This window comes from Lycium ferocissimum, chromosome 6, assembly GCF_029784015.1.
Source record: "Lycium ferocissimum isolate CSIRO_LF1 chromosome 6, AGI_CSIRO_Lferr_CH_V1, whole genome shotgun sequence".
In the NCBI taxonomy this organism is placed as follows: Eukaryota; Viridiplantae; Streptophyta; class Magnoliopsida; order Solanales; family Solanaceae; genus Lycium; species Lycium ferocissimum.
In genome coordinates, this window is record NC_081347.1 from 38,834,608 (window position 1) to 38,842,723 (window position 8,116).

The following is an 8,116-nucleotide window of genomic DNA, read 5'->3' on the forward strand; positions in this document are numbered from 1 at the left end:
AAAAGCTCTCGCTGTTTTCATTTTACAGAAAGTTTTTGAGAATATCATGTTTCAATAGCCAAATTTATATGTACACACTTCATATGAGGCTTATACCTATTAAACGATCTAATATCATTTAATGCGTATTTATTAAATTTCTTATGAATAACCTATAAGAAAAATATATCACGTGAACTTCACACGCTGTGGTATGACTAAACAATGAATGATGACATGTTTAATCTAACCGTTTTGTCCTAAACTTATTTAAGATGTAGAGTAACATATTACATGCACAAATACTTCAATCTTTCAAAAAAAAAGTTGAAAAATTCACTTCCCTTTACACTTTGTTCAGTGTTTTACTATTCACATAGTTAAATTGTATTATCTTTTAACTGCAATGTTTTCCAAATAATGTTAACTATAAAAATTGTAAGGCTTTGTGGCTCTGCTTCTAATATCGTCTTTTAATAGGTAAATTTATGTAAGAATATCAAGAAATTCATATTTGAATTCACACCAAAATTATGATAAAGTACATCAAATGAAAATTCAGACTTTATTTAAACTTTTAAGGGTTTTTAAAGGTAGCTTTAGTTCTTTTCATACCATTAAGAAAAATAAAAATACAAAATATAATTTACTGAGTTATCCTTATTTATTAGATATTTTTTGAGAATTGAGCAATTTTAAAACGAATTACTTTTTTTTTTTTTTTAATTTTAATAATATGATTGACAACAATTATCAACTTTAATCTTGAATTCCTAAATTACAATTATTTTGAGACAATTCGGAGGGAAAAATTGATATCACAGCACTTATACCTCTTTGGGTATTTTAAAACTAAAAAGTCCTCAAATTGGCACTGCACTCAACTACTTCTCTTGCTGTCTCTATAAACCTATATTTGTCACATAAATGTCTCTTCCCTTGGCATTTATTTTGCTGAATTGGAATTCTGTGTCACCACTCCTATCAGAAAGAAGAACAAGGAGGGGGTGGGGGGTGGGGGGGGGGGTCATGATTCAAGCTGGGAATTAAGAAGAAGAAGAAGCAGCAGCAGCATATCTGAGGATGGGGAATGGGGTTGGGGCATTATTTTTCCTTTTCTTTTCATTGTTATTTCTTCCCTTTAATTTCAATATGTTTTTAATTAAAATTATCGTCTTCACTCGCTTCTAAATGAGTGTAATCACGCATTGCATCTGATTCATCAAAATAAATGCCACATATGCTTGGTCAACTGTCAGAGGGGTTTAAAATACCTGATTTGAACATGTTTAGGGGTTTGGATGAAACATCGTGAAGTACAAACACCGGCCTGACAAAACTGGACAAGTACAGGGGCCTACCAAGCTATTCCACCAATATTTTACTATGTAACTTTATATATTGAAAATAAAAAAGAATACGTTTGTAATTTTCTATTTGATTAGAATTTGCATTTACTTAAGTGTCCCCACAACACTTCCCACACCCAAGATGCATGATTTACTGGGGAGTGGGGGAGGAGGACAGTTGGTAGGGCTGTCAATTGTACGGTTCAGACGGTTATTTTATAAAATTTAGACCATATTAGTTTTTTGGTTTCTTTATTTTTCATAACCAAAATTAGACTTTTTAAAACAGTCCCATCATCTCGTTTCTTTTCGGTATCGGTACGATTTGGTTAATTTTTGGTATTTTTTTAAAATGTCATGTAAAAGCACAAGAAAAAGTTAGGAAACGATATCATGCATACTTCTATAGGACTTCGACAAAAATTCTTTAGACATCGTTATCATTTAAAGGGTGATGAATCAAGAGAACATGAAAGACGACATGAATAAATATCCGTCCTACAATTTTACAGTAGTGTAAATCAATCAACATGGAACTCAAGAACTAAGTCTGCTAAGATTAAGTATCTAATAAGAGAAATTTAAAGCATACAAGAGAAAAGATATCTAATACCTTGTGACTCGCTACTTAAGATTGCTGAAATACCTTGTAGTTTACCAGTTACTATTCGAGATGCTAGAATTAATTTAGTATCAATACAAAAAAGAAAAAAAGGCTTCGGAGTTGAGACTTTGGGTGTTAATTGACTTGAAGTTGTTTCCGTCACCCCAGGCCCAAGGTGGAAATCTGAATCTTTCATTATTTTAAAACTTAATATAAAACATATTTTACACATAAATTTATTCGTATGGTTCGGTATTTTTTTGGTTTGTTTTTATAAAATTAAAAACCTACCTAATTATTCGCTACGGTTATAAATTTATATAAAAATCTTCGGTTTTATTAAAAGAAACCTAAAATCCGTTCGGGTACGGTCAGTAATGTCGGTTTTCAAAAAAACATTGACACCCCTAACAGTTGGGAAAATCCTTACTATTTAAGGTATATTCAAAGTTTATAAATTTACATAAGCTTTTTTCACTTTAGAAGCAATTTCAGATATATTACACAATTTCAAAATTAATTTCAGACATATGCGATTGAAGCATAAAAAGTCCGCATATGAAGTTATAGTTTTTATTTGAATTTGATATATTACTTGTGCAAACAAACTTCAAGCATAAATGTTTGAACGTCAGAGAGATGTGCTACTGAAGTTTGGATCGCTAAAGCCAACATAAGCTTTGATCATTGGCATACCCACCTTGACACGCCTCTCTCTCCGAAAGGTAATCTTTATATTTGTTTGGGAAAATGTTCAAATTTGTCAGTTTCTAATGGTCCTAATTTGTCCTTCATTAATAGTTGGGTCAAATATATTCTTATCTTTATAAGATTGGTTCAAATATGCTCTTATTAACTAATAACAAAAAATTTGCAACGAATTAGACTTTTTATAAGGACAAACAATCAAATTTGCCCTTAAATTATGTGAATGATAAAAATTTATCCCTGAACTTTACAAAATTATGCATATTTTACTTTTCCAGTCATCATCTACCATCCATCATCCACCATTGCTCTAAATCAATCACCATTATAATAACTGATTTATGCACTCTTAAAACCACTTGTTGAATATCATTGTTACTTCAACACCACTTCACCCCGACAACACTTGTAGAAAGAACACATAAAAAATTCAGACAAAACTACCACATTTAAACGAACTCTCACACGTTCGTCTTTACAACTTTTCTGTGTCACCATTTTACCTCTGCCATAAGACTACAAGCCCAAGTCCCAATCCTTATAATCCCACCCTGACCACTATGATATTGCTGCAAGTGATTTAGTAGCTAAATATTGTGTACCTCAGTTTGTTTTAGCATTAGAGGGTTGATGTGGAGCTCTAGCATTACTATTAGTGATCTTAGGAGGACTTGTGATGGAGTTGTATCGATGAAGTTTGAGGTGGAAATTTAACATGGTAGTGTAATTGTTCATTGTTGGAATTCTATTTGGGGTGATTTGAGGTATGAGGATCGTTAATTTGAGCTTGGCGGATAGAGACCTTGCTCGAAAGGTTTGAGCATTAAAAGACGATGTTGTTGTCACTAGAGCAGTGACCCTCTTCTTCAAAGTTCAAGGGCAAATCAGGACCATTTTGCATAGTATAAGGGCAATTTGACCTTTATCATTGTTAAGAAGGCTCATGTGTTGGAAAGATTATGCAGTTAATCAATAAGGGCATATTTGGACTAATCTTGTAATGACAATAGTATATTTGACCCTAACTATTAAAGGAAAAATAATTTGGATCCTTTTGCAAAGTTTAAGGGAAACTTTGCACCTTTTCCCTAATTGTTTTCCTATTTCCTTTGAGCTTATCTAATATTGGCATCGGGTTGTGTTCTAGCTATGAAATCGATATGGATATAGACTAATTGTTGGTTTTTATTGGGCGAGTGCGCAAACAACCATTTCGTGGGCTGCTGATATTACCCAAATTACACCTTTTAAATGATGTAAAGCGGTCGTTGTCAAATATATAACCCAACTAGGTTGGGGTCGAATCCCATAGAGAATACGATGAGAAACACATATGTAACACCTCGTGCCTTCAGGCTATGGTTTGACTCGTAAGATAGGAATACAATGGAACCAAGATGGAAAGTGTAGGAAGTGTTTTGAAACCTATAAAAGGTATAAGAAGGTCTTTGGGCAAATTAAAGTTGGAAGCTACGCAACGAACCGTGGTTTCAAGTGAATTTTCGCAAGGCCTCACTTCAAGCAGGTATAAACCCGTTATTTGTTAGGAATTTGGGAAATCTTACTTAATGAAAGTTGTATCACTTTGAAACACCTTTCTATCCATATAATAACGGGCCAAATGGAGCTCTGTACAAAACGTTATGCCGATTTTACTAAAAGCTGTGCTCGGCACCCCCGCGCCGCATGTGTGGCGCACGCCAGCACCCTCTCTGAATGATTTTTGTTCTTGTGCGGCATCTATGCGATGCACGAGTGGTGTACGTGTAAAGATTCTTCAAACTTCGTATTTTATTAAGTATTTAAGGTCGGGGTTTATTTCCCTAACTTTCCCAAGTCCAAAAAACGTTCTAGAGAGAGGTAAAACTCGTCTAAGGCACCAACAACCCTTCAAGGTGAGTTTTAATAGTGTTTTAATGTTGATTACAACTCACTAATACTCTAATTAACAAGATTAAATCTTGGGAATTCATAGATTGTCACTTGAATCTTCACCTTGGACAAGAAACCCTAGAATCCGAAATTCAAGATTTGGATATCAAAAGGTAAGGCCTTCATCCTACACTCGAATATGGTTATCTATTTGGTATTTAGAGACTATAAGTTCTTGAATTATAACTGGTGAATATGATATCGAATCATGAATGATTATATGATTAGAATGTTGGTTAAAGGTTGTTGTTGATCTCATGGGTGACGAGGGATGATGGTATTTGTTACGGTTCACTTTTACGTGAGGCATAAAAGCTACTTCGAGCTTGTGGACTCTATTTGGATTTTTTATATTTTTAGAGTCGCCACCTAATTTATAAGATAATTTAGGAAAGCGAAGTTAAAAGGGTTTATCAAACAAGAGATAAAACTTTTTAAAAAATAAAAAATAAAAATCAGAGATCGAGGTAAGGGTTCTGGTGATCCCCTAGGGAAGGTTTTAAGTACCCTAGTATTAAGGATCCGTAGAATACGGTTGACCTTCGAGCTGCAATGTGTGATTATTGTAATTATTTGCTTAAAAATGGTTTAATCTCTTGTACAACTCGTCATGTCATATCACAAATCATTTTGGCAAAGTTTCATTTATTTGAAGATAAAAGAGTTGAATTTTCCTTGAAAAAAAGTATATAAAGTTTAAAGTCATTTCATTTTTGGACCAAAACACACCTAAGATTTCTCTTAAGTAGAGTTCAACTAATTTAGTCCAATGTTATGCTTTTAATCCTTATATATTTTGTTGAAAAATGGGTTTTGAATATATTTCCTTTATAAATATGCCATGGATTTATACAAGTATAAAGAACTTTTTCATTTTTGTTTTTCTTTTGTCTGATTTTAAGGCCAACCGTACTCTACTTTTAAACCTTTACCCCAAACTGAAGTTCAAATGGATTTCTCCTTGTTTAAATGACTTAAGTCTTTGGCTTGGGCCCAAAAGGTTTGAAATAACCTTAAGTTTGAATGTTTTGGAAATCATTTTTTTGTAACACTTCACAATGTTTTGGAAATCGGTTTCTGTTTTCCTCTATGTTCAAAATCGGTCCCATATCCGTTTTTAACAAATACAAACCCAAAACAGTTTTTCTCTTCTTTTATACTCGGAATCTACAACCTGTATATATATATGCTATATCATTTCCGATTCTTTTTTTTTCAAAAGACATTGTCAAAATTATGTACCAATTTCATGCGTCATTTATCTTTTGTTAATGTCATGTTGAAAAATCAATTGAAAGCCTTGCTAAGTATTTCTACGTGATTTAATCGATTCTAACCTTTCGGGTTTCAATATTTACATATCATTCATTTACATAGATGTACATACAAACATAAAAAATGAAATAGTTGAGTAAGGCTGGTGGGCCTACCGAGCCCACCAGTTGCCATTTTCACCTGGTTGGGCCTTTAAGCAGTTCATACTCGATAAAGGAATGAATGAGCTGTTAGGTCTTGGCCCAACAACTTAGCTGATGCAGTTGGGACCAAATGGCCTTGACGGTGTATACCATGCGAAGAGTAGGGGAGGGGGGAGAGAGGGGGGGGGAGAAAATGGCGGTCAGAAGGCATCTATACTTAGCAAATTATGCAAGAAAAGAATAAATTATCCACACATAATCACACACGCAAAGTCATATTTTCAGTTAATATATCCGTGTGTATCACAATGTATAATACTAAAACAGGCGCAAATAAATTCAACGGAAACAAGAAGGCATGACAGAAAGTCCATAAAGCTTAAAGAAACAAATAGAGGCCTATGTGAGAGAGATAGGAAAGGCAAGGCCCAAGTCAATTATTATTCATGAGTGCAACATGATATACCTAGGTATACACGATATTCAATTCCAATATATACTGGGGTATATATGTAGAGCATATACATTGTATACTCGGTATATTTGTTCACAAACATCAAAAGAGAAGAGAAGGGAAGAGGAGAAACAGTGGGAAACAAGCACGACACAACATTCATTTTTTGAGTAGACTTAACATAGATGCCTATGCACATATACAAGGGATATCTACCAACATATATACTGCTCATTCACTACTTAGAGAAACTAATAATGCTTATGAAGGAGGAATGACAAACAACAAACTGATCAATTTAGAGGAAGAAAAGGGCATTCATATCAGCAAGGCAAATGTACATAAGCATGAGATCATTTCTTTCAAAATAAAATCAGTTTACATATCATTCAACATGTTTAGAAGCTTTAGACAAGAAATGGGGAAAGGGGAGAAGGGTGACCATTCTAACTTTCATATTTAAAACCTTTGATAGATTTTTGAATGGCTATGAGGAGCCTCTTGCAAACATGAACATAACTCAATAAGATAGGACTTTGATTAGGCTACCACAAAGAGAGAACAACACCAAAGACTCCTAAATCATAGTATGGGACAACCTAGATAGGATGCAGGATCATCATATTGCACAGTTAGACCTAATGCACTTCAAACAGATTTTAAACTTTATTTACACATCATTTTTACATAGTTTTCCTCTTTTTAAACTTTCAAGGACTAAAAAGGGTCCCATGGCATTGTAAATGCATAAGCAGGAACCCCAGCAGCCTAGGATAGGTAGTACTAGACTGAGTGGGAACTCAAAGTCTTTCCTGAACCCTCCTTAGCCCTAGGTAAGTCACTGCTCATGTCTTTAAAAACCAAGTAACAACCTCTTAAGCCCCTTTTACATGTTAAGTGATCAGACATTTTTTCATTTCTCTCTAAGTGAGCTTTACTAACCCAATCTATCATGCACAAGTCCAATTTATCTTCCATTATATCTTAAGCATTTCAAACTACTAGCTTCATTCCAACAAACAGGACAATGCAATCTAGTCATACCAAACAACTTCTTGAGTCTAAATGCTTATTTGAATCAGATAGAGATGGGAATTCAACTATTGGTCAGCAAAATACAGCCATCAAATGATGATTAAATGGCTCCAACACATAGTCATTTTTTAACAAAAAAAAGGGCAAAAGCATTCATGAATAGGCATATCACAACCAGACATAGGATAATACAGGTAATGGATTTCAGACTCAAAACAGACTCCTTAACAAAGCTTATGTCATCAAATTCATGGAAAGATCATTCTCAAAGATAAGTAAACACTTTGAAAGACATAATATGGTTACATTTAGCACTTCATTGCTCTGTATTAACTAAATCTTCAAACATTTAGACCATTTATATAGAACATCCCTCATCGGGTTAGATTTCAGTGACATACACATTAAAACAGCAAGTAAACTCAACATAACTCAGAATTTACTTGACAAAAGCATGGGAATGTTAATTTAGTTTCATTACAAGATATGCTATTTTTTAAACAAGATTGGTCTAACCAAACAAATCACGTACAGACATGGGGGTTCAATTTGACCTTTATATATCACAATTAACTAATATAGTTTGAACTAAACATGTCTAAACCAGGCAACTGAACATGCCATCATACTGATTTCA